The sequence below is a fragment of the Protopterus annectens genome, chromosome 3.part1 (assembly GCF_019279795.1).
Source record: "Protopterus annectens isolate FY-2018-M chromosome 3.part1, PAN1.0, whole genome shotgun sequence".
In the NCBI taxonomy this organism is placed as follows: Eukaryota; Metazoa; Chordata; order Ceratodontiformes; family Protopteridae; genus Protopterus; species Protopterus annectens.
In genome coordinates this window covers 1,640,474,434-1,640,496,254 of record NC_056732.1, presented here as the reverse complement: position 1 = coordinate 1,640,496,254, position 21,821 = coordinate 1,640,474,434, and positions in this window count along the sequence as shown.

Here is a 21,821-nt window from a genome sequence, read left to right as displayed (position 1 = left end):
TATGTTGTTGGCCTCATATAGAAAGCCTTTTCCATTTGCTAATATATGATTTTTTAGCATCAGGCTTTCTTGTCTCCATTAATACCTGCTACATACCCTCAGAAAATAAATGTCTAAAAGGAATTAGGATCCTATCATCCAGGTAGTCAACTGAAGATGATTCACGTCCGTGTTTATCAAACTTCCCTGTTCTTTGGTGAGGAGATCCATTCTGTGAGGAAGCTTGTGGTAATTGCCTTTAGCCTTTCCAAAGGAAGAGAAAACCATGTTTGTCTGGGCCAGAAGGCAGTCACCACAATACTCTGTGGAATTTCTTCTGAATCTTCAGATGTACTACGTATATTAGTAGAAAGGGTGGAAAGGCATAAATTCCTGTCCAAAGAAAAGGCATCTGCCTTCCAGGCCTTTTTGCATGGAGTCCTTGAACAGACCTTTGAATGTTCTGTTTGAATTCCAGATTGTGCAATAGATCTCTCACCCACGAGAGCAAATCTCTCAACTGTCCAGATTTTCACAGAATGTCTAGATTTTTGCCTCAAATATTTGGTCTATTTCTCATAAAATTTGTAGTTTTCTGGCAAATCACTGGGATGATCTGAGGATTGAAGTCACTAAATAATGACACATATTTGAGTTTCAGACTTTAATTCCTTCAGAAAATATGTGTTAACACAAACCCTGCTACTCTAGCCACTTTTTAAGTTTATAAGTGCCATATTTAAAATCTGTCCCTATTTGTGGGCCTTTGTCCCCCCATTTTGTCAGGTTTTGTTCAGATTTCATGCACTAAGAGGTTGAGAGGAATGCCAGAGAGTGACTCCTGACATTTTGATAAAGACTCTGCAAAGATAATCAAGTTGTCTAAATATGGAAAAACGTACCTGCACTGAGCTAAAATTGGAACCAGACACTTTATGAACACTCTTGGTGAAGTAATTAGTCCAAAGTATAAGGCATAAAATTGGTAATGTGACCCAGACAAACACAAACTTAAGAAATGCCCAAAGTCTGTATGAATAGGTACATGATGATAAGCATCTTTTTTTAAGTCTAGTGTATTACCAAGAAACTTGAAAGAGGAAGGAGAGGTAATGATTTTGAAGTGATTTTAAATTTAGGCACTATAACAAACAGGTTTAGGAAAGAGAAATCTTGAACTGGTCTCCAATCATTTTCTTTCTTTGGCATTAGGAACATCCCTCAATAAAACCTCTTCCCACCTGGGAAGGAGGAACTAGTTATATCACTCCTTGGGACAGCATTTGATGAAGAATAGGTGGAAACAAAAATATCTGTTCTGCAGGATGAGGAATGACCCCCAAGAAAAAGGAATTTCCTCCCACTCCATCTGTAATGCTGGTGAATGATTTTTAGAACCCATTTGTCTGAAACAATCTGTTGCCAAAGAGAAAAGTGGAGATGCAGATTTTCTTGAAGATAGAACGGGTCAGGGTGGGATAGTGTAACAAGATCTCTTGAATAGTCAATGACATTATCAGACTGTCCTTGGTCTTGGGATGTTAAAACTTCTATTTGGAACCCCCGTGCCTATTCTTCTTAAATGTATTTTACCTGAATTCTGTTAAAACACTTTATTCTGTTTTTTGCCAAAACTGGAGGAGGAGAAAGAAAATCCATTGGACAATTTGGAAAGAGGACAGCTAAAAAATCTTAGAGATTTCCTGGGTCTGCTTACCCCTTCCAACACTCTTTTTGATATCCTCTGCAGGAGAGCGGCCAAACACTAAATCTCTGTCTAAGGCATAATTTAAAATCTCATTTTTTAAATCATCTTGAATGTTCTGAGAATGCAGCCAAGCAAACCTCCTTAAAACAGTACAAATGGCCATAGGCCTGGAAGCAGTATCAACTGTCATACACACACTGAAAACAATGAGTCGTGACCTGTGACGTAGAATAAACTAAGTTATTTAAAGCATCTTTTTTTCTTCACAAGAAGAATCTGTAGATAAACATTCCTCATACTTTCACAATATGTCAGAACAAACTTTATCATATGAGCCTAACAATTTAAAATTCTGGAAATCAGAGGTACAGAAGTATAGACTTTTTTTCCATGCCTATCAGTAATTTTCCCATCCTTATTAGAAAGAATAGGATTGGAATTAACTAAGTGCTTAGCAGCAGTGGACTCAACTAAAGCTATACATGCTGGGTCAGACTGGAAATAGTGCATCCAAATGTAAAAGACTGAGAAACGTTAAACATCCTAGCTGCCTTTTTAGGTACAGCTGACTAACTATTGGGAAAATTGCTGGCAGTAACACACACATCCTGTAAAGCAGACAGGACAGGAGAAATGGGTTTAGATTCTCGGAAATCCTTCTGTAATAACTCATAGTATTTTCTGAGGGACTGATAAACCTCAGTGTTCTCCAACTGAAAACACTGGCATGTTCTAGCAATAGTCTCAGAGAAAAAGAACCCCCCCCCAGGGAGAATCAGAAATTGAGCTCTCCTCTGAGTCTGAATCAGAAATCTAAGGACAAAACCCTGAGTCTTCCTGCTTAGATTCAGAAATCTTGAATCTCTTCAGCAAAAGAGGCATCCTACTCTCTTTTACCAGAAACTATTCCTCAAGAACAATCAACAGTCAGAATTCAACTTTGAGCCAATCCTAGAAAACCACTCCTATCCAAAGAAATTTAAGAAGGTTTGGTTTTCTTTTTGACAGGAAAAATGGGGACAGCTGTGTTATTAATGGCAACCACTGCTTTCCCAGGAATGGGCATAGCATTCTGACACAACAGGGAAACCTACCCTGTTCCCTCTCCCAGGACTGACAAGAGTGGGTGTACCTTGCCCACTGAGGGAACTCCAACAGCTGCAGAGGACTTGCCTAACTCCCGATCCATTTTGGCTATAGGTGCTATACCAGAGGGACTCTAGGTAAAAAATGAGTGGCCTGAGGTACAACAAAGGGCCACAGCAGTCACCCACCTGTGGCTGAAGCAAATTGCTAGCCTGCTGTGGTAACAAAGGCTGTTTGCTTAACATTTTGTTTTTGTGGCTGGAAGATGGACCAACCACGGGAACAACAATCTGTTCCATGGTCAGTCCAAAAATGGTGCCTCTCCCAGGGAAGACAAGTAGCAAATGCCGGTAAAACTACAAGTCCATGAAAGTTCATTTTTTGGCAGAAACAACACATTAAAAAGCAGTTTTAAACACTATGGCAGCCCTGTAAAGGACAATTTAACACAATTTCTCCACAAAATATATGTTATCAGTTAGTTTACACTACTTTAAAACTGGCAGAAAAATCGAGTGCTCCTTTTAAAAGTATATTGCAGTCTCGAGACACTCTGTTTAAATTCAGCATTCCTAGCTTTAAAATAACTTTCCTGAAGTGGAAAGTAATAAAAAATCAGTAAATATAAGAAAATGAAAGTTTTCCACCAAAGGAAACATACCTGTGCAATAACAGAAAGTACAAGCTGACCATTGTTTCTAGAAAACATCAAATTAGCATACTCTTTGGTAGCAGGAAAGTTTTGAAGGGCTTTGCACCCAAACTTTTCTTTTAGTCAGCTCAGTTTGAGCTGCTTGACATTTTGGGTATATGGAAGGTGCCCTGAAGCTTTGGAAGCTGCCTGGCTGTTATATCCTTGGCAGGGTGTAACTTACATAGTGAAGGATACTGCAGCAGTGATCATTACAAATAACATCTGCCTACTTATGAATTATTTTCTGAGTCCAGAATTTCATAATGAAATATCCTTTTCCTTTTTTTAAAGAACTGTTTGGATTTCTATCTCAATAATTGTTACAATGAAGCTTTTTTATATATTTTATCACTTACTGTTTGAGCGACAAATTCTCCTTTGTAGTTTGAATTAGCTTTCTGAATACAGAATTCTAATAAAAAGCAAACTATTCCTCTCAAAGTACATTCAGTTAGGCTGAAAATATGTCACTCCTCTCTGTGAAGTTCGAGATATTTGTAAAACCTTCCCTGACGAATCAGCATTGGAATGTAACATAAAAAGACAGTTTGGATATCCATGTTGGGAAGATTCAGTGCTAAAACTAAGTTTAGAAATGCTGCAAAAATGATTGGAGCAAAACATTTAGGTCTACAGGTATGGGACTCATTAGAAGGCATTTTTGAAAAGCTGCAAAGTTAATCAAGTACTTAAATTGAGAGGAAAGTGGAAACTGTTATAGTAAGGATCAGTCTAACTAACAACATTTTCTCTGGAACAGCTTAATTTTATAAATGCATGAGCAAATAGACACATACCATTACGTAGAAGTGAGTTGCAATAGAGTCAGGGAAGAATATGTTGTATATGATGGAGTGCTCTACATTGGATAATACATGGAAGAATCCTTAAAGATACTGATTTAAGGGACGGAGGTTCTATTTCAAGCTTTTGAATCAGTGGCTAAGGACAAAAGAAGACACCAATTTACGACAGGTGACAGAGGAGAGGACAGAGGAGAGGAGTACTAGAACAAACTGGTTACTACTGCACACCTGGTTAACCCAAAGTTTCTTAAGGCAATCTTAATGGGATGCTTTCAAAGGAATAAGCAAAAAGGCAATCAGTGGTAGAGAAAGTGGAATTGAAGAGCCTGATGGGAAATACGAGAGCTGCAATAAGCAGGGAAGGTGAGATTTTTGGTGAAAGTTGTAAGAAAGGAGGATTTAGTCAACAATTTTAGACAGCGGACCAGGATGATTAATTTGGAGAAAAGGAGCAAAGGGATAAACCAGTTGCATGGCTGGAAGCTTGGAAAGTTTTGCACATTAATTGTAGGTGCAGTGTTCTACTACCCAAAAGTGAAGGGAAAACAAATGGCATGAGAGGAATGCAGTTTACCAAATGCGAGTCATAGAAGGGGAAAGGGAAGGCTTGTGTTATTTAGGTAGGTTTATTAATAAATGGGAAGTCTATATCTGATGAAGAATCGTAGGGTAATCTGGACAGATGTGGAATGATTAATAGCACCAAATGACCGAGTGGCAGCAAACAGCTGATGATTAGAATATAGGCATTTAGAGCCCATTTGAGACAAATAATGCACATCTTGCATCATTGTTACTGCACACCCAGTAGGCTGCATAGGATGGACCCTTTGAGATTACTACTAGTAGAATCTAGGTGTGTACATAAACATACATAACTTAAGTCTTTATCTTATTATGTTACATCAAGAGGACAATCAACTCCTGTTGCTCATCTATTTCATGATTGTTCCTAGAGATGAGGGAATGATACAGCAGGAATGACACATATATTCCACGAATGTGGCTGGGATGAGTATACCTTAGGAACACTACCATGGAGATGTGAAAAATCTAGCTAATTTAGTTGAAAAACACACAATAGCTCTGCATTTTTAGAGCTACTGCATAAGATAGAAGATATACAATTTGGGATGTTAATTAGGGAAGCAGCATTTTCAGGTTCAACTTTTAAATATAGGTAAGTGAGTAGAAAGCCTCACAGAAATCCTATTTCAGGTTATTTATAGGAGCATGATTTCTAGAGATAAATATCCATTCATTCATTCATTAGTCAGCTACACAGCAAAGCTGATGCCTATCTGACAATAAATGGGCTTAAAGCAAGCAAGTAATCTCAAACAAGATGCAAGTCTATTTTGGGATGCTCACACACACACACACACACACACACACACACACACACACACACACACACACACACACACACACACACACATACACACTCAGCATGTAAAGCTACCTCCTTAGAACGCTGTTATAATAAATAGATTTGTATTAACATAGCTTTCTAAAGAATATAAAGTCACTAAATGTAGTTACTGCTGCTGTTTAGTGACTTAATTCCTTATTAATTAGGCACAAATAAAAAAAATCACAAAATTTTATGAGGGCAGAACAAAATGCTGAGAAAAAAATTGGAAACATCCTTTAGAATAAGGGACAGCTGTGAGCTATGGCTGTCAGTGTCTCCTCCTCTACTTATGTTAGGTTTAATACTATCTATGACAAAAATATGTATATCATTGTTCATAAACATTTTGAGAATGACATTTTTAATATTTTACTTTAAGAATAGATAGTAAATAGCTGTTTTTGGTTGTTTTACATGACAAGGTCACTCTGAGTGCCCTTTAAATCATCATGTTCAGATTAACTTGCTATTATTTTGAAGGTCTTCTTTCTGGTTCTAACTCCAATTGCACTTGTTTTGCTTTTAAGCTCCACAAAATTAATTTGACTTCAAAATGTGATACTCACCCCATGCCCTGGGTCAGCGAACTAAAGTAAATGTTAGAGAAGCATCATACTACCCCAGCTGTGAGAAAATATTACTGTTGTGCACCCCTGACAGAATAAAGCATACAGAAGATGACCTTTGCTACAGCTAATGAGATTTGTCATGCTAAAAGATTCCCATTCAGATAGCATAGGACTGTGGATATATTCCAGCCAGTGATGGACAATGTTCCAAGACCCCATTCCCAGCACCTGCTGCCTATCCGGATGATGTTTTCATTTACAGGAATAGCTGTGAGTCCCATTTATGCACTGTAAAGTCAGTTCTGAATTCAGTTAGATTGGCTGATCCCTTAATTACAGATCCATAAAATACAAAAATGTAATAGAAGAAGAAGAAAAATACTTTGATTGTTCAATGCAACCTGGCACAGTGAAACTCAAAAAAAAAAAAGAGTCTGTCAGAACCTGCACAAGTCCCTTCACCCAGGACAGGCCAGCATCTTTTAAATGCCTCTGAGTTACAGCAGGGTGGGTTCCTCCATCACTTTTCCATGATGATCAGTCCTTTGATGAAACTGAATAAGGCAAAGACCTTCAGAAAAGTACATTGCTATGATGAGGTTAAGAGATGGGTGAAAGTCTGAAGGATGTGCCTTTCATTCACTTTGTATTGGCTAAACTGATTTTATTGGGAATTTGTTATATAAAGAGAAACCCTATCAAACAGTACAAAAGGTACTGGATTAAACAGTGAAGCACATAGGCGCATGACTTATTTAGAGTTTGACAGTAGTCATATGGAGGCTAATGGAATCTGGATGTAGATCATTAATAGCTCCTAGGCCTAATTAACTGCTACAGTATATCTCTCTCTCTCTGTTTCTCATTTGCACACCATGTGGTACATTGAGCACTGGGCACCTTTCAGCACTGGTTGTTTCTGTAGCAGTTATGGGTTTTACCAACTCAGGTTGCTAGCCTAAGACCCAATCCTCCTTGGAGGGTGTGCCACACACATTTGCATGCGCACACTCACATCTATGTTCAATTTAGAGTGTCCCCTCCACCTACTGGATGTCTTTCAAATGTGGGAGGAACCAGACCACCTGGAGAAAACCCACATGAATGCAGGGCGGACATGAGGACATGTAGACTCTGCACAGAAGGCACCTCAGCTGAGTATTGAACCAGAAAAACTCTTGCTGTGAGGCAACAATGCTAACCGCTACACCACTGCATCACACACTGTTTTTATCTATCTATATAGATATAGATATAGATATAGATATACATATAGATATAGATATAGAAATAGATATAGATATAGATGTGTGTGTGTGTGTGTGTGTGTGTGTGTGTGTGTGTGTGTGTGTGTGTGTGTGTGCCCATTATTTTGGTGATTTGGTAACGTGTTTAATTAAATTGCTATTTCATCAAACTGTTTCCTGATGTGGATATAAAGATGGCAGTTCAATAAGAATTAGTTTTGCACTTTTCCACACTGTTGTGTGATCTTAGATTTGGAATATTTAAGTTAGTGGGGGTTGGGGGTGTGGTCTCCTACATGGGATATTTAAGTTAGTGGGGGTTTGGGTGTGGTCTCCCACATGGAGGCTGCATGGAGTTTGCACCCATCTCAGCAGAAATGTTGTGTTTTGTGTTTTTTTTTTCTTTTTTGGGGGGCTTTGTTATATAGGAGCTTCATGGTATGGCTTTGGTTTTGGGTTCATATATCTCAGTACAGTGAGTACTAATTTATTTTTGTTTTCCACTGTTCTGGTATTTTTCTTTTATTATATTTTCAAATATAGGTGTTTGTGCATATGTGTGTGTGTGTGTTTCTGTGTGTGTGTGTGTGTGTGTGTGTGTGTGTGTGTGTGTGTGTGTGTGTGTGTGTGTGTGTGTGATGTCGTCTGTGGTGGTATACTCACTGTTATGGGAATTCAATGTTTTGGGTTTAATATATCAAGTTCTGATAAAATTTGCATTTGAAGTAACTGTATAATATATTTAACATGCAGATATAGATACAGAGAGAGAGAGAGATATGTGTGTGTGCGTGTGTGTGTTTGTGTGTATGTGTATGTGTATGTGTGACTGTGTATATAGATACAGCTATCAGAATAAAAAGAAAAAAAATGTCTGTGATATATTGTTTCTGAAGCTCCAAGTGCTTCTATTTTTCTAATGAATGTTGGGTTGGAGTATAGCATGTCAACATGGATGGGTTTTCTATGGTACATTTCCTGACATCCAGATTTGCTGGCTGACCTGGGATGGGGTGATAGAGTGAGGGAAAGCAGCTGCAAAGGCAACTAAAAGCAGATATACAGCAACTGAGTTACTAGCTCGTGTGCGGTCTGTTTTTTTCTTAAACACTACAGTAATAGCAAGTCTTTACATTTAGTGAGTTACAAAGCTATGGGAGCTAGGCATCACAGGTGACCTCAGATGATTCTAAAGAGTTCTATGGTCTTGAAAAACCTAAAAAAAAATCCTGGCAGTGTGTACAAGATGTAGCTGTCAGAAAGAGCATGTTTCTCTCTTGGGGAACTGCAGGAGGCAGTGAGAAACCTGATAAAGATTTTGAAATCTAAAGAATAAGAGTTCCAATAAGAAGTTTAAAGAGAAGACTTTGCAGAAAGCAATATGCAGCCAATCTGCAGGCCACACAGCAGGCTGGGAATTTTTGTGAAATAAACTGATAACTTTCAGCCAGAAAATAGTGTATATATGAGCGTGTGTGAAATAAAAGCAAATAAACTGCTTGCAGTACATTAAACAAGTTACTGTTTAGTATCCTTTTATAAGATTAAATATGCACATGCTTTTTGTTCTAGTTAGAATATAGTCAAGTGTTTTCTGTTTTAAAATCTACTTTTGTTATGAATTGCACAGCATTTAAAGTTTTCTATCTGAAAGATTTTTTATCAGAAACATTAAAGAGCAACTTAATTTTAGACTATAGTTTTCAGTACTTTGCATTTCTATAGACTTTAGTGGAAGTTCTAAGTGCTGCTGGAAGGAACTGGACTGATGGGGCTAACTGTAATGGGATGGTGTTATTTTAAGTCAGGGTCACCTTTTACTGTGATTACAATTTTATATAAATAATAGGTGATAACTAGACATTTGGCACAGAGATGAGGTATCTGTCATTGTCAGCAGTCACCTGAGGGTAGGAACAGATTCATGTCCTTGTTAGAGTCAGCCTGGAGGGTGGATATAATGAAGGGGCAATAGCCATCCTATCCCAGAGGAAGGTAAAGAATGGGATCATTGATTGGGCAACCTCTGGGGGAGACCAGGAGCCTCAAAGGCCAGCAACAATTTAGGGGAACTGACCCAACATCCTTTTTTGTAGTTGATGGATGAGTGCATCATGCATGATGACATCATCCCAGCTCACTCTTCCTGAGGTGAGTAAGGTGATTAAACAACATTCCGTAATAGCTCCCTCCAACTGCTCTGACTCTTCCCTTCAGGCACCCACTCCACAACTCTGATGAATCACAGTATAAGGCTAACATTAGAAAAAGTCAGGGGCTTGCCTGGCAAGGATTACATCTGGGATTGCCAGAATGGAGCTATGGCGTACCCAGGGATAGCAGATGTAGTGTACAGATAAGATGGAGGACCAGCACTGTTCCAGGAGGGAAAAGCTGCTAAAAATGTAACTGCCAATACACTACTGCATTTGCTTAACAGTCTTCCAGCAGCAGTCTTCCTCTTCCAATAATATGCATGGGCTGTACTGAGAAAGTGAACTCATTTCAAACATAATAGGTGGCTATAGCCACTTTATTTATGGTATACACCTCAGATGTCTAATTTTCTTCAAATAAAAAATGGTGACAGGAACATATTTCAATTTATTTCAATTAAAAATGCACATTAACCCATCCCAAGCAGTCTAAAGGCTGTTCAAATATAATTGTATAATGTCAGGGGTCAGTTTCATTTACTTACAGCTACAGACTGCATCTATGTCCACTAATTACAGATATATTTTGACAGTATACAACTCAGATGTCTGACTATGGTCAAATTAAATAATGGTCACTGCACGTTTTTTCTATTCAGTGCTGATATCTCTCTCTCTCTCTCTCTCTCTATATATATATATATATATATATATATATATATATATATATACATGTATATATATATATATCCATATACAGATACAGATATATATTTCAACATATATATATATATATATATATATATATATATTTATGTGTGTGTGTGTAGTGTAGTCCCCTGCAAACTCTCTACAAAAACACAAGCAAATACAGCCACTTTATTGACTGCATAATTGAATGAGCTCATAATTTAATAAGTAAATAATGGCCACAGTAAGCCCATTGCAGTCAGACACATTATTCACTCAACCTACTGCAACCCTCTCTCTAAGCACAAACAGATGCTCTTTCACTCTCTTACACACACATACACATACACACACACACACACACACACACACACACACACACACACACACACACACACACACACACACACACAAACAAACACACACAAAACACATTGGATGTCTATCACAGCTATTGTGCCTCATTGGTTATTTTAAGGGGTGTATGTTAGCTAGGGTATGATTTAACGGCAACCTCTGTCCATGAGAGACATAGGTGCCAGATCAGTGGTGAGTTTACAGTTTCACATCCACTGGTCCAGGTTACGCTTGAATAGGGTTAGGGAAGGGCTTTTCTTGACATGTATGGGAAGTCTATTCCAGAGAATGGGGACTCTGAGATACATACCTGTCCCTCTAACATGCCGTATTTAAATTTCAAGCAGAGTTTAAATCCTTAGATCTAGTAGTTCTAGTTTGTTGCATGGATATGCTAAAGGTTTGTCAGAGATCCAAAGATGCCTTCTATGCTAGGTAAATTGTCTCTCAGCAGTCTGCAGGAAACAGACTATAGAAATGGGGCTTAGGGCGATCTGCACAGGACATCATATTTACTCACAATATTCTTTTTTGTGAGGCATCTCTGTGGACATTCCAGTTGTTGCAAGTGACTGGTCAGGTACATACAAAAAGGGGAGTTAAATTCAATACCAGGTCTGATGAGAACTGAGTACAGTGACAGAATGACTTCTCTTGATTTTCTTACCACCTTAGACATATGTTACTCGAAGCCAAGTTACCATCCACACAAGTCACCAAATCCTTGACTACGGTGTCTGCTTTTAAGGGAGTTTTATTAATGAGTTTTTTTCCCTGGTTGGCATCTTTCCAAAAGGTACTATTATGCATTTTGTGGCACTGAGTTTTTAGCCGTGGCTTTGACACCAGTCATTATCTGTACTAGACCTTCCTGTAAGGTGTTAGTATCTTTGGGGGAGGGTTCAATTATTTCTCCTAACCTGCAATCATCAGCAAATGTGGTAAGCCAGAGGACCTTCACAATTGGCCTTGACTGACTTAAAAAAAAAAGATGCCAGAGAGGAGCAGGCCTAGTATAGAGCCCTGTGGAATCAACTTGTGGCTGTCTTCTTTGTGCAGTGTTCTCTCTCCAATCCTAATTTCCTGGCTTCTGTAGTGAGCCAGTTAGCTATCCAACAAGTTACTGAGGGGTTTATGCCTAATTATGAGTGTGTTTACAATGCCCAAGTGGGGTATTGCATCAAATGCCTTAGCTATGTCAGGGTAGACAGTATGCATCATTTTGACCTCATCTATTACTTTTGTGACCTTCTCTATGACGTCCCCCAGGTTTAGTAGGTATGACCTGCCTTTGACAAAACCAAACTGGATTGGGTCAAGGTTACTGAAGGTTTTTCCTTTGTCATTGGTAATTGTGTCCATAATAATTCTTTCCATGGATTTGTACATGAGACTAGTCATACTGATGAGTCTGTATTTCCCAAGATCAGTTGATGGTCTGGTCTAGTGCAGAGGGATGATTGTTTCAGTCTTCATTTAAGTGGCACAAAGCCTGTGTTATTCCAAGGTATTTTTGATGAATGCCATTTGGAATTTTGCCTCCTTCAGAGTATGTTAATGTTAAAGGAGGCAAAGATGTTGGTTTCTTTGCTGAAGAGATCAGATGACATTTGCTTTCTTACAGTTAATAACAAGTCAGATTGCAAGGAGCTGGATTCACGGGTCTGGGAATTTAGGTTGTTTAACCTTTTGAAGGGATTGGCATGTTTTTTCCAGTTAAAAGCAAGAATGCATCATCAACATATATAATTATATTCTGGTTTAGTAACTCTATAGTTAAATCATTTATGAATAGTGAGAATAACTGGAGACCTGAGACAGAGCCTTTGGGGAATCCAGTGTTAAGAATTCCATTTTCAGATAGTTGGTTATTTAAATAGATTTGGATATATCCTATAAATAGTTTTCAAACCAATTTAAGTTGTTTTCATCAACATTTAAATTCTGTATTAATTTGAGAATAAGGCTGTGGTTGACTCTCTCAAAGGCACAAACCATACCAACAACGATACCTATGATGAGTCTCCTATTAATGCTGGTGTAAATAAAAGTCCATAACTGATAACAATGCAGTTTGGATACTTAAGGAGTTTTTAAAACCATGTTGTTGATCATGAAGTAGTCCATAACTATTTATATGTTTAAACAATTGTTGGCATATTAATTTTTGTGAAAGATTTAGAGAGCGGTTGAGGTTGGAGATGAGTGATTAGTCTTCGAGATTAGATGAAGAGACTTTAGGTAATGGAAAACCTATTGTGTGCTTGAATAAAGGAGGGACTGTAGTGGAGAAGAGATTAAAGATGTGTGTGAGTGGTTTTGCAATTATTTCTGTTGATAGTTTTAGGAATGTGTTTATGCATTTTAGGAATTAATTTAGTTGATGGGTTTAATTAGTGAATATGTATGAATGGATGTATGTATGTATGCATGTATGTATGTATAAATTTATTTATTTACTCATTTTGTTATGGCAGAGTTATTGTGTGAGGTAGCACAGCAAAAGATAAAAATCTTCAAATCTTTCCCTTCTATGTTTGTTGATTTTTAACCTCAAACCTATGATCTTTCCAAGGATATATTAAATAATATTTTTCAGTTATCATGTTATATCATTCTCTTATATTGTTTAAGTGATTATAACTTTATCTTATCATCACATACTTTTCCCCATAATCTCCTACTTTTAACTTCTTTCATTTCTTTTCCTTTTCATTTTTTATCTCTTCATATTTCACATACAGAAATGTTCCTATTAAGCTATGTTTATTCTCATTCTTATTGTTAATACACATAAAAGGTGTATAGATAACCTCCTTCTTCTTTTTTATTATATATAATTCCTTGTCTACCTAGATTGATTCTTGATCAGCAAATAAAACTAAAAAAAAATCTTCACAATTCTTTTTGTATTTTTTAGAATATGTATGTATATACACACTCTTCAAATATCCCATCTTTCCTAGTATATATATATATATATATATATATATATATATATATATATATATGTAACATATATATCTTTCTTTTAAATGGAAAGTAGAATGTTTTCCACCAACTAACTTCTTTATTTAAATAAAAAATAAAACTGCACAAATAGGCTCAAAATGCTACTTTAACTTTGTATTACTTAAAAGTAACAACCGTATGTGCTTTCATTCACAAAGAACTTCATCAGACCTAGTTGTAAAACACATCATGCTTCTTATAAACCATTAAACTGATCACATGATTCAAAAACATCAATGCTTTAACCCTTTCTTGTTTAAAACAACTTTAAAATTCTCTCTGTCATTCATGCCTGGATCTGAAACTGTATTAAGTTGGGAGGGTGGCCTAATGGTTAAGGTGTTTGCCTTGCAAGCACAAGGTGCAGGGTTTGAGTCTCACGAGGGATAATTGACTAGGCTTAAAATGGCTCGCAAGGGCAGTTAGCTTAGTACTAATCTATGAACCTATGAACCTATAAACTTCTTTCCCCACCAAAATATCTTTGCAATAATGGCACATATTATACTTATACATGCCCTTACATAAAATGTTACAATCTTGTTTAGTGGCATGTAATAAATCTTTTAAACTACTCCCCTTTCATGTAACGAAGTCTGGTTTAAATCCAATTACTTTGCTAGTATCTTGAAAACTCTTTAAACATTTCCAGTTCTCATTAATAATCTTTTTGATGCCAAATTCATCCATTGAATTTTGTAGAATGCTGGCCATAACAACATTCTCATCTTTCTTCTTCACAACAGAGCTATTCTCAAAACCTAAATTTCTTTTTTCTATTATGTTTGGCATTGCTTCCTCCATCACACAATTAGGATAACCTCTTCTCAAAAATTTATTTTTCAAAACTTCGCATTCCTCTAAAAAATAACAAGTCTCATCTGTAAGTCTATTTATTCTATCAAATTTACTGTTGACTATGTTCCTTTTCAACTTCATATCACGCATACTATTATATTCTAATAACTATTACTCTGTACTTTTTTATGTATTTTCACTATAACCTTATTATCTTTTTTATATACAGTCAGATTCAAGAAATTCAGACTTTGTCTTTATTAAAGACACATTTCAAAAACTGTGAATAAGAATTCAAATATTCAGAAAATTCAATTAACTAATTCTCAGACCCACTCCCTAAGAAAAATAAATCATCTATAAAATGTTTATAAAATTAATGTACTTAAATGCAAAATATATTTTCTGGAATGCAAAATATATTGTCTCTCCCAGCTAGTCATAAATAAATTGGCATAGCTGGGGGCCCACATTGTTACCCCACGTTTTTGTCTGCACATTTTATTATCAAAAGTAAAATAATTATAAGATAAACTTATATCTACTATTTCTGAAAATAGACTTATTTCATCTGATGAATAGCCTGAGCACTTTGTTAAAACTTTGTTCACCCTTTTAATTCCCTCTTCCATGGGAATGACTGTATACAAAGAGCACACATCAGCAGTAACCAACCAAACTTCATTTACTGTTATTCCTTTTACACTTTTCATAAAATCAAAAGAATATTTCACATAAGATTCAGCTGTAATCATTGCTTTTTGTAAACATTTATCTATGAATATGGCCATGGACTCAGTTTTACTTCCCTCACTAGCCACAATAAGCCTAAAAGTGGGTTTATCTATATTTTTATGTATCTTAGGGAGGCCAAACCGCCTCCCTAATTGTGGCTTCCTTATATTAAAATACTCTGTCAAATTCGTATTTATTCTACTTTCCAGCATCCATTCCTCAATTAGCGAATCTATAAAACCGTAGGCATATTTAATTTCAGCCCAATTCATTTCAATATAGCAATTGATATCACTCAAAATATTGATAATGCTTTTTTTTTTTAAATTGTAGTCCAGGACCACAATAGCATTCCCCGTATCTGCCTTCGTTATATTTTTGTCTTTTCTAAGCATCTCTAGGGCATTTCTATCCTGCATTGACATATTATAAAACACATTTCACTTCTTTTATTTAATTAATTTCTAACTTCTTTTTCCCAGATCAACAAAACAGCCTCTAACTCAGGCTTTAATGGTGGATTAAAAACACTTGGCTTTCTAAATTGAAAGTGTTTAACTGTAGCCTCATGAAAAAAAAAACATTTTAAATTCAACTTCCTCACAACATCTCTTACTGCATTAATAGTAGACACAATATTAGCCTTAGAGGAAGGCACCAAATTTAAAGCTTTACTAAGCACATTAATTTGATTTACATTTAATATTACAGATGAAAGATTCACTATCTTAAAATTTAAATTGACAGTACCTTTGTTTACTTCTGGAACTGCTGATTTCCATATTTCCCTCCGTTCTGAGCATACAATCCTTTTGTTGTCTGATGACAATAACAATTCTGCTTGCCCTTCATACAAACTTTTCTGTTGTTGTTCTTGGTGTAAAACTGCTTCTGACCAAAAAACTGATTCGGCTGATTTTTCTGCCCAACTCCTACTTTTAACTTCTTTCTTTTCTTTTCCTTTTCATTTTTTATCTCTTCATATTTTACATACAGCAATTTTCCTATTAAGCTACGTTTATTCTCATTCCTATTGTTAATACACATAAAAGGTGTATAGATAACCTCTTCCTTCTTTTTTTATTATATATAATTCCTTGTCTACCTGGATTGATTCTTGATCTGCAAATAAAACTGAAAAAAATCTTCGCAATTCTGTTTCTAGTTTTTTAAGGAAAAAAAAAATATATATATATATATATATATATATATATATATATATATATATATATGGTTCTACCTCACTTCACCGACACGCCGGAACATCGACAGGGAAATCGCGAGCCCCAGAAGATCGACAGTGCAGAAGACCGACGCGACGGGACCAAGAAGATCGACAAGCAGAAGACCGACCCGACGGATGAAAGCACCGGCCGAGGATGCCGAAATGGGAAAAGGCTGTGTAAGTATGCGGTAGTGACGGACGTTAGGGTGCGAGTAAGGTAAGTGGGGATAGGGTGGGTTAAGTGAGTTAGGGTTAGGAGCGGGTCAGGTAAGTGTGCGGTAGTGATTGTGTTTGGGTTAGCGGATAAGTGAGTTAGGGTTAGGAGCGGGTCAGGTAAGTGTCGGTAGTGATTGTGTTTGGGTTAGCTCAGTTATAAGTGAGTTAGGGTTAGGGAGCGGGTCAGGTAAGTGTGCGGTAGTGACGGACCTTAGGGTTAGGGTTTGGGTCAGGGTTGTAGGTAGTTGTGTATGTGTGGTTTAGTGTGGGTTTGTAGGGATTTTGGTGTGCTTGTGTTGTGTATGTGGTTTTTGGACGGGGAATGTGTTTAGGTTGTTGATTGTGGTGTGTGAAGTGTATGAGGTTTCGTGTTTGTGTACCGTCGGTTATTTCGTTGTCGGGCATGTGGGATTTCGTGTTTTTGTACTGTCGGTTATGTGGTGTCGGTGATTGCGTTGTCGGTGTTGTGGTGTTTCGTTTATGTGAGGTAGAACCATATATATATATATATATATATATATAGAGAGAGAGAGAGAGATCTACCTTACAAGCTCGACACTTCACAAGATCGACATTTAGAATGACGAGACCACAAGACCGACAGAGCAGATAATCCCGACAGCAAAAACACCGACATGGGAAACATGTGAGCGCAACTCGGTAAGTATGCGATAGTGAGGGATTTAGGGTTAAGGTGCGGATAAGGTAAGTGTGCGATAGTGAGGGACTTGAGGGTTAGGTGCAGATTACGTGAGCTAGGGTTAGGGTGTGGGTAAGGTAAGTGTGCGATAGTGAAGGACTTGAGGGTTAGGGGCGGATTAAGTGAGTTAGGGTTAGGGTGCGGGTAAGGTAAGTGTGCAATAGTGACGGACCTTAGGGTTAGGGTTTGGGTTAAGGTTAGTGTATAGATAGTTGTGTGTAAGGTGTAGTGTATGTTTTTAGGCTGTTGGTGTGCTTGTGTTGTGTGTGTGTTGTGTGGAACAGCAAACGTTTTGTTTTGTTAACTGTCGGGATTGTGGATTGTCAGGCATGTGAACTTTCATGTTTTTACGGTTTTGTTCTTGTGGTCTCGTCATTCTAAATGTCGATCTTGTGAAGTGTCGAGCTTGTAAGGTAGATCCATATATATATATATATATATATATATATATATATATATATATATATATATATATATATATATATATACACACACACACACACACACACACACACACACACACACACACACACACACACACACACACACACACACACACACACACACACACACACACACACACACACACACACACACACACACATACACACACAATTCAGATATCCCATCTTTCCCAGTATATATGTATTTAACATATATATCTTCCTTTTAAATGAAAAGTAGAAAGTTTTCCACCAACTAACTTCTTTATTTCATCCAGAATTTCTTTCCATTGTTTTATAGGTTTATAGATTCGCCGGTGTTTATTAGGCTAATGACCACAAGCGACTTTTTAAGCCTAGCCATGCATCCCAAATCTCTGACATGTTCTGATACCCTTGATAAGTGTAAGCAGGGGCTTGGGAGATGAACAATTTACAGGCTGCATGTGTCCATTAGAGACACAGGTGCCAAACCAGGGATGAATTTCCTTTTCCCCATCCAGTTGTCCAAGTTGCACTTGAATCGGGTTAGGAAGGAACTCTGCTTTACATGGATGGGGAGCCTGTTCCATCTAGTTGTCCAAGTTCCACTTGAACTGGGTTAGGGAGGAACTCTGCTTCACATGGATGGGGAGCCTGATCCATAGACGGGGTAGTTTCTGGGATACATACCTGCCTCTCCAGCAGGTCCTATTTATATCACAGGCAAGGTTTAAGTCTTTAGAATGGGTAGTTCTGGTGCTGTTTGTTTTATAGATATGCAGGAGGTCCATCAGAGTGGGGTCTGTCAATGTCCTGCATGCCAGGCATACAGCTCCCCTCAAAAGCCTGTAGGAGACAGAACACAAAGATAGGACCTTGAGGCAATCTACATAGGACATTTTTGTATTCTTTAGTGAGGAACCTCTGTGGACATTTCACTTGTTTGATATGCCTGGTTAGGTACATACCAAAGGGGGCATTGTACTCAATGATAGGTCTAATGAATGCCAAATACATTGGAACAATGACTTCCTTGGACTTAGATGACACACCTTTGTTTATAAGTTGTGCAACATAGAATGATTTCCTCACTACTGTAGACACGAGATGGTAAAAGGCTAGATTACTATCTATATGTGTTCCTAAGTCCCTGTCTACTGCATCAGCACTAAGGTGTGTGTTGTCAATATGATAGTTACTAGGGATGGATGACTTCCCAAAGGATACTGTTATGCATTTCTTGGCATTTAGTTTTAGTCCATGGCTCTGACAGCAGTTGTTTGTCTGTGTCAGCCCCTCCTGGAGAACATTTGTGTCAGTGTGAGATTCAATGCCAATTCCTAATTTGCAGTCATCTGCAAATTTAGTTAGCCAGAGACTACTGACATTGACCTTGACTTCTGAGATATTTTCTCACTTTTACCAAACCTGATTTGTATTACATTTATCTTATTTCTAATAAATTACATTCTATGCATCTTCTTTATTTCACCAAACCCTTTAATTGTTGACATATTTAACCTTAATTCAGCTTTATGTAACCTCCCCCCCTCCATCCCTGTCACAGTTTCCTTCATCTGTTTTGTTACAGTAACTATTTTGTTACAGTAACTAAATCTGCATTTGAAATACATGCAGGTATGATTACATTTTTTTCCATTTCCCATCCTGCTTCTCTCATTTCGCCAACACATGTTTAGATTTTGCATTAATTACTGGCAAAAATAAACACATACTTATCGGACACCACTGTTATCTCTTTCAATACTTATTTTCTTTCTTAAGCAACATTTTACAATAACCTTCATCTAAGATATCTTATAACACTTCTCTAGTACTTTTATTTTTCTCTCAGCTCCATAATCCCATAAAATAATCCACATAGTCTCATGATTTATGGAGCTAAATGCTTTTTCCAACCCTCCCCCACATCTTTATTCTCCCTTAAAATAGCATCTGTTACTTATTTTATTATTACTAACATTTCTTCAATAATGGTCCCTTTACTCCGCATACATATGCAACTTACCCTGTTACTTCTTCCAAAACAGCCATCAATTTTAACACCATTATCGAATCATCACTTATGACACAGGCTAACATACATTTATGTAAAAGAAAACAAGCTGTATTAACATGTTCGCATTTACAAACATTGTGCATCGCACACATGAATCTAACATGCAATGTGTCTTTTTATATGCTGATGAAGATTTATTTCCTTGATGAACCATTAGTTCTGCAAAGGATTAGGAGATCAAATAGGGTTGGATCTTTCATGGCACAAAATACTAGACATAGATCTCCATGGAGAATTCTGTAAGAGACTGAGTACAAAGAAAGGGCTGCCAGTCTCTCTTGATAACTAAGATTGTTGAGGCCACTGATCCTTTTAGTTATGAATCTCTGAGGTCTCTCAAGTTCTGTGATACTTTTAGATAAATACATGCCAAAACGTGCATTATTTTTAATAATGGGTCTGATAAGATATGAGTAAAAGGGAATTAAGACTTCTTCGGATCTAGTGGAGATGCCTTTGGAAATTGGATGAGCCAGATAAAATGTTCGGAACTACTGTGGAGACATGATTGTCAAATAATAAGGAATTATCAACAAGAGTACCCAGAGCCCTGAGAATAGTGTCCGATTGGAGGGGTGCATCTTCTGTATGGTAACTGAAACTGTTTTATTTACCAAAATGAGTTATGTTACATTTTTTATCTTTAATTTGAGACCATTGTCATTGCACCAATTGTTAACATAGTCTAAGCCATGTTGGAGCAATTGTGAGTTAGTTGAAGATTGAATAACAACACCCAATTTACAATCATCTGCAAACTTAGTTAACCATAGGCCAGAAATACTGGCCTGAAAGTCTGAGAAATATATGCCAAATAGGCGATGGCCCAAAACCAAGCACTAAGATACACCACTGGTAACTGTTTTGCTTTCAGAAGTGGCACAAAACTGAGCCCTGTGGTATACCACTAGTAACTGTTTTGCTTTCAGAAGTGACACCTGTTACTTTAACTATGTGGGTTCTGTCAGGCAACCAATTAGCTTTCCATCATACAATATAAGGATATATATTCAGATTTACAAATCTGTCAATAATGCTTGCATGAGGAATAGTGTCAAAGGCCTTGGCCAGGTCTAGACATGCAGGTAACTTTAACTCTGATACTTATCTGTTTAGGCTACTCAACAGATTTTTCATAGTGGGGGTCCCTTCCCCAACTACTGCTGACCTCAGTCCTCACTCAGGTTAAAGCTCAGAGTAGATGGCCGTTCCACTCAGTCGCTCTCTTACTCCAACTGTCTCCATCAGTTGCCTTGAGGACCTCTTCCTTAAAATGGCCATATAATGATAGTGTCCCTGCACTGTAGAACAGTAACAACCCAACTTAGTTCTGGCATTGTTGTTTTTTTTATCTTGTTACTACAGATTTGGCTGCAGGCTCCACCCTGACACAGCATTAATCCTTTCACTTCCACTACGTACAGTAATATGCACATGTACATATAGAAAGATAAAGATAGATGGACAGATATAAATCAGCTGTATCTATCTATATCTATGTCTATAGCTATCTAAATATTTATCTATCTATATATCTATATCTACCTATATATATATATATATATATATATATATATATATAAAATCTCAGCATCATGTTAAAATGACATCAAGTGCACCAACAATTGAGAATATATTGTAACACACATTTATGAAAACTAAATAATTCCTTATTAAAACATAGCCAAAAAAGATAAACCTCATGCAAAAAGAAGACAGCAATCTACATTTACAGCAATCAACCACATGACTACAACACTAAGAAGTGAAAAGAGTTCTGCACTATGTGCCTCTTCTCTATTCGACTATCCTCCTTGCTATCTTCTCTTTATAACAAAATGACAATTATTACTAACAACTAACCATTTATTTCTTTACCCTTTGTTAACCAGTTGAGTTCCACTAAGCCAATGTCTCCTTTTCA